Raw genomic sequence first — 6,000 nt, forward strand, 5'->3', positions numbered from 1 at the left:
AGGATTAAATAGCCCTGTAATCATTTGGAGGGAGTGGAGCAGGGGGAACTATTAAGGTCTTTGCTGAGTTTTGTATTAGTCAGGGAAGGAAATGTCACACATCCAGTCCCATTGCATACAATGGCTCCAAATGATGCCATTTCCTCCATTTGATGCAAAGCTGCTTCTCAAATAGTTCAGACGTGAAAACAGGGACCCCAATTCTCATACTCCTCCTGCTATGTGCCCCTGAAGGCTCTGTACCTTTGTGTACTGAATTCGTCATTTTACTTCACAACAGACCATCCCGTCCCCATCACCACCACCAATTCAAAAGACAAGTCATAGTTTTTCACCGTCTGGTGTATACGTGGTGTCTAGTTTAGCACAGAAGTTCCCAGTCAATACCAACAGTGCTTAACAAGCCTCATTCAGGTCGTCTGCAGCTCATCTGTAGGTGTGTGGTTGAAGAAAGGAGACGGCACATCAGTCACATCAAATACTCCTATTGATTCTGAATTGCATTCGAATTTCTTCTTTTATTTCTTACGTTGCATTTTATCATGTTGCCATTTGAACTCTGTAGAACTCAAACTGCAGTAGAAAAAATATGCCAAATGTAAAAAATAAAAGATGAAATAAAAATCCATTAAAAATGTACAGCATCTTGCACGGTATGTTGCAATTGCTACAACAGGCAGAGAATCCATACAGTGCTTCTCCAAGACCCTCAGGAATGTTGAAGTGTTCTAGGGCATGGGAATTTGGGGACCCACTGGGCTAGCAACAAGATGTTGTGGTGTAGGGAATTGCAGGCACCATTTTCCACCCCCGTTGTCAGTAGGGGTGGAAGGATCTGCCAACTTTGGTGCTCCCAGTTCTTCATCCATCCCACCCACCCACCCCCCCTGTCTTAAATTCAGTTCTCCACATTTCTGCAGCATTTAGTGAATTCCTGAAGAAAATTTATCAGCATTTTAGCATGGATTTCTCTTAATAAACATTTTTGTTTGCAGTTTTGACTAACATATCCATTTTTGCAAGCAAATTTTCTCATCTAACACCTTTTTGTATGTTGTTGTTAATAATAATAATAATAATAATAATAATAATAATAATAATAATAATAATAATAATAATAATAAATTTATACCCCGTCCATCTAGCTGGGTTTGCCCAGCCACTCTGGGCAGCTCCCAATCAAACGTTCAAAACACAGTACAACATTAAACATTAAAAACTTCCTTAAACAGGGCTGCCTTCACGTGTCTTTTTAATGTAGGATAGTTGCTTATTTCCTTGACATCTGATGGGAGGGTGTTCCACAGGGCAGGTGCCACTACCAAGAAGGCCCTCTGCCTGGTTCCCTGTAACCTCACTTCTCGCAGCGAGGGAACCGCCAGAAGGCCCTCGGAGCTGGACCTCAGTGTCCGGGCAGAACAATGGGGGTAGAGACGCTCCTTCAGATGTACTGAACCGAGGCCGTTTAGGGCTTTAAAGGTCAGCACCAACAATTTGAATTGCACTTGGAAACGTACTGGGAGCCAATGCAGGTCTCTCAGGACCGGTGTTATGTGATTCCAGTGGCGACTCCCAGTCACCAATCTAGCTGCCGCATTCTGAATTAGTTGTAGTTTCCGGGTCACCTTCAAAGGTAGCCCCACGTAGAGCGCACTGCAGTAGTCCAAGCGAGAGATAAGTAGAGCATGCACCACTCTGGCGAGACAGTCCGCAGGCAGGTAGGGTCTCAACCTGCGTACCAGATGGAGCTGGTAGACAGCTGCCCTGGACACAGAACTGACCTGCCCCTCCATGGACAGCTGTGAGTCCAAAATGACTCCCAGGCTGCACATCTGGTCCTTCAGGGGCACAGTTACCCCATTCAGGACCAGGGAGTCCTCCACACCAGCCCGTCCCCTGTCCCCCAAGAACAGTACTTCTGTCCTGTCGGGATTCAACCTCAATCTGTTAGCCGCCATCCATCCTCCAACCATCTCCAGACACTCACACAGGACCTTCACTGCCCTCACTGGTAGAGAGGTAGAGCTGGGTATCATCATATGTTCATTTTTATCTTCTTATGTCTCCTTCCCTGGTTCCACTTGCAGCAACAAAGAAGCGCTGCCCCTCTTCCTTGCACAAGCTATTTCACTATTTCCATATTGTTCTTCCTGAAACTGATTTTTCCCTCCCCTGCCCCTTTGCTAGATGTTCCACCCTAATTTAAACCAGTTGGAAGTCCATAAAGACCTCTTTCCTCTGTAGTTTGTAACAATGTGTGGTCGTCCTCGCTGCTGAGACCCAAAGTGCCCATTCCTTGCAGCACGCTGTAATTTGGCATGTTTTGCTTTGACAAACGCACTAATGAAGGGTGTGGCTTTGTTTTGGTTTTTTGCATGTTTCGACAAGAGCTTGCAAAGTGAGTTTTCTCAGTTCCCTTCTCCACCTTCTCGAAAGGTGGAGAATCCTCTTGCTTCAGAGTGATTATGTCTCTTCCCAACTTATTTTTGAAAAATAAAAATGGGCGGAATTTTGGCTGGCAGGCTTGTTGTGACTCTTTAATTTGTCAGTGTGCATGTGTGTGTGTGTCTAGTACTAAGAGAGAGCGAGGGAGAGCGAGATGAAAGTTGCTTGCAACACTCCTAATTTGGACTAGGCCTTTGGGGAGGTATGTGTTGCAACCGGTTTTCCTGCATCAACACGAACCTGCTTTGAGTAGTTTGCGAGCGGCTTTTCTGGGACTTGGATTAACAGGTGGCAGACACCAAAAAGGGCTCTTTTTCTTCGTCTGCGTTCTCTTCTTAAACGAAAAGTGAAGCTCTCCTCCTCCTCCCTCGGTTGTACCTGAAGGGGACCTGTGTTCTGTGCAAGGCTTTGTCGCTGCCCTTGCCCACCTGCTATGCAGAGCAGCATCTTTGAAAACTCCTCTGAGGGATTTGAGTACCTTGCATTCTCCAGAGCTCAGAGAACAGAGAGCAACTACTTAGACCAGGAGGAAGGAGTAAGTAGAGCCCTCTTTCTAGCCTTTTGGTCTTTTCTCAGATCCGGAAAGACAAAGCGGGAAGGACATTGATCCCTTCCTCTCCTGGCTGCTTGCAAATGGGAAGGAGGGGCAGGAATCTGCCATCACATCCTGGTCCTGCTGATATCTTCCTCTCTGCCTGCCATTTCTTATTAATTCTTTGCACTTGAACTGCACCTGTGTGTAAAATACTGTGTTCTCCCTCCCTTGGTGTATAGCTTGCTGGGGTCTGCTGAATTTGTCCCCAATACTGGTTCTTACCAACCTGTTTCACCGACACCTACCTGCCTGTTTCCTTCTTTGTGTTTCACTGACACAAATGGGCAAACTGTGAAATTATGGATGACATCCAGCAATGTCTGCTCACTTGCATAATAGAGATCTGCTTGTTCAATGGGATTTCGGGTTTCTCTGCTCCCCACTACACTCTCTACCTGCTCCAGAGGGGCTCTATAGCCTTCCAAGGAGCAGATTTTTTGGGGGTGGGGTTGGGTTCATGATCTGGGGAAGATAAAGGAACCTGGTTGTCCCGCTGCAGTTGTATAATAATAATAATAATAAATAATAAATTTTATTTATATCCCGCCCTCCCCAGCCGAAGCCGGGCTCAGGGCGGCTAACAACAATAAAATAATACAACATTCTAAAATCATTTCATTAAAATTAATTCAACTCAAATTGATGACAACCATTAGGCTAAAGTTCTGTGAAGATTGCCAAAGGAGGGAGTCAGGCTGTGCCCTGACCAAAGGCCTGGTGGAACAGCTCAGTCTTGCAGGCCCAGCGGAAAGATGTCAAGTTCTGCAGGGCCCTAGTCTCTTGTGACAGAGCGTTCCACCAGATTGGAGCCACAGCTGAGAAAGCCCTGGCTCTAGTTGAGGCTAGCCTAACCTCTCTGTGGCCTGGGACCTTCAGGATGTTTTTGTTTGAAGACCGTAAGTTCCTCTGTGGGACATACCAGGAGAGGCGGTCCCGTAGGTACGAGGGTCCTAGGCCGTAGCATGGTGTTTCTTCTCTCTGTGTTCCTCCAAGTGGTTATTTCTCCTCTGGTCACTCCTGTACATAGCTGTCAACTTTTCCCTTTTCTTGTGAGGAATCCTATTCAGAATAAGGGAATTTCCCTTAAAAAAAGGGAAACGTTGACAGCTATGCTCCTGTACATGACCTGACTGCCTGTCTCCAGCCACTGCGGTCATCTGCAAGGGCTTCCAAAAAGGCAAGGTTCATGTTGCTGGCCTTCATACCAAAGAGCGCACTCCCAGATTTAGGTGCACAGCTAAATATGTGAAGCACAGCCTCTTGCAGTTGTCTATCAGGTATTTGTATCAGGAATCTGGGCTATAGCTGGGGCTCCCTGCAGAATGTACAATTGGGGGCAACCCTGGGTTTGCCGCATGTAATGCATGGAACGGTCCAGTGTCTTTAAAGCAAAGAGGTCTTCCAATATCTGAAACTCGAACCAAATGTAGCTGAGCCTGAACTTCAGCTCTTGAGATGGACAGTGATGATTAGCATTCACTGCACAGTGACAAAATTGCTGTTTGGGGCAGCTGTGGTTAGACGGGAAGATTGGGGAGGAGGAAATGAACGCCATACCTCAGCTCTCTTAACTCTACCTGCTCCTCCAGCGTTAGTGCATAGCAGATCATGAGTCACTCTGCTGAACTGAAATTCCTTTGTCAATAAAAAAGAAAAATTCCGTCATTTTGCATAGAGTGTGTGTTTTATTAGTGAGGCTCATTATCTTCTGAATAGGAGTGGAAGTACTTTCTCAAAGCTGCCGCTGACACTCGCTGTGCATCTGCAATATCTGCCGTCTAAGAAGTATTTCTAATCATGCATTGTTCACTCCGGAGGAATGAGCCCTCCATTCCCACCCTGCCCCTAACCAACTACAATGAGAAGATTATACTGCAGTAGTAGTTTCACTGGGAGATTTATTTCCCTAGTGGTGGAATGTAGCTCAGTGCTTTGCTTGCAGAAGAGCCCAGGTCCAATTATTGGCATCTCCACCTAGAGCTGGGAGTGTCCCATGAGGGAAAGCTCAGATGATGGAGCATGAGACTCTTAATCTTAGGGTTGTGAGTTCAAGCCCCAGGTTGAGTGAAAGATTCCTGAATTTCATGGGGTTGGACTAGATGACTGTTGTGGTCCCTTGAAATTCTACAAACCTGTGATTCTGATTCTATGAAACTCTGGCAAGCCACTGCCAATCAGTGTTGATGATATGGAGTTAGATAGACCAATGGTCTGACTCAGTATAAGGTTGTCGTTTAGTCATTTAGTCATGTTCAATTCTTCGTGACCCCATGGACCAGAGCATGCCAGGCACTCCTGTCTTCCACTGCCTCCCGCAGTTTGGTCAAACTCATGCTGGTAGCTTCGAGAACACTGTCCAACCATCTCGTCCTCTGTCATCCTCTTCTCCTTGCGCCCTCCATCTTTTCCAACATCAGGGTCTTTTCCAGGGAGTCTTCTCTTCTCATGAGGTGGCCAAGGTATTGGAGCCTCAGCTTCAGGAACTGTCTTTCCAGTGAGCACTCAGGGCTGATTTCCTTAAGAATGGAGAGGTTTGATCTTCTTCCAGTCCATGGGACTCTCAAGAGTCTCCTCCAGCACCATAATTCAAAAGCATCAATTCTTTGGCGATCAGCCTTCTTTATGGTTCAGCTCTCACTTCCATACATCACTACTGGGAAAACCATAGCTTTAACTATATGGGCCTTTGTTGGCAAGGTGATGTTTCTGCTTTTTAAGATGCTGTCTAGGTTTTTAAGATGCTGTCAGTATAAGGTAGCTTCCTATATTGAGGGAGGGGCCATAGCTCAGTGGGAGAGCATCTGTCTTGCATGCAGAAGTCCCGGGTTCAATCCCCAGTATCTCCGGGGAGGGATGGAATGTTCCCTGTCTTGAAAAACCCTGGAGAGCCACTACCAGGCAGTATCAAAAATACAGTGGGATGGGATCAATGATATAAATCTGTCTAAGGCAGCTTCCTA

The 6,000-nt window shown here is 46.2% G+C and overlaps 1 protein-coding gene across 6 annotated transcripts in view; it reads left to right on the forward strand.

Annotated features, from left to right (window-relative positions):
* The window catches only part of DLG2 (discs large MAGUK scaffold protein 2), a 904,765-nt gene that overhangs the window by 668,383 nt on the left and 230,382 nt on the right, over positions 1-6,000 (forward strand). The window lies entirely within an intron of this gene.

Source organism: Podarcis liolepis (assembly GCF_965112155.1).
Source record: "Podarcis liolepis genome assembly, chromosome: 4".
In the NCBI taxonomy this organism is placed as follows: domain Eukaryota; kingdom Metazoa; phylum Chordata; class Lepidosauria; order Squamata; family Lacertidae; genus Podarcis; species Podarcis liolepis.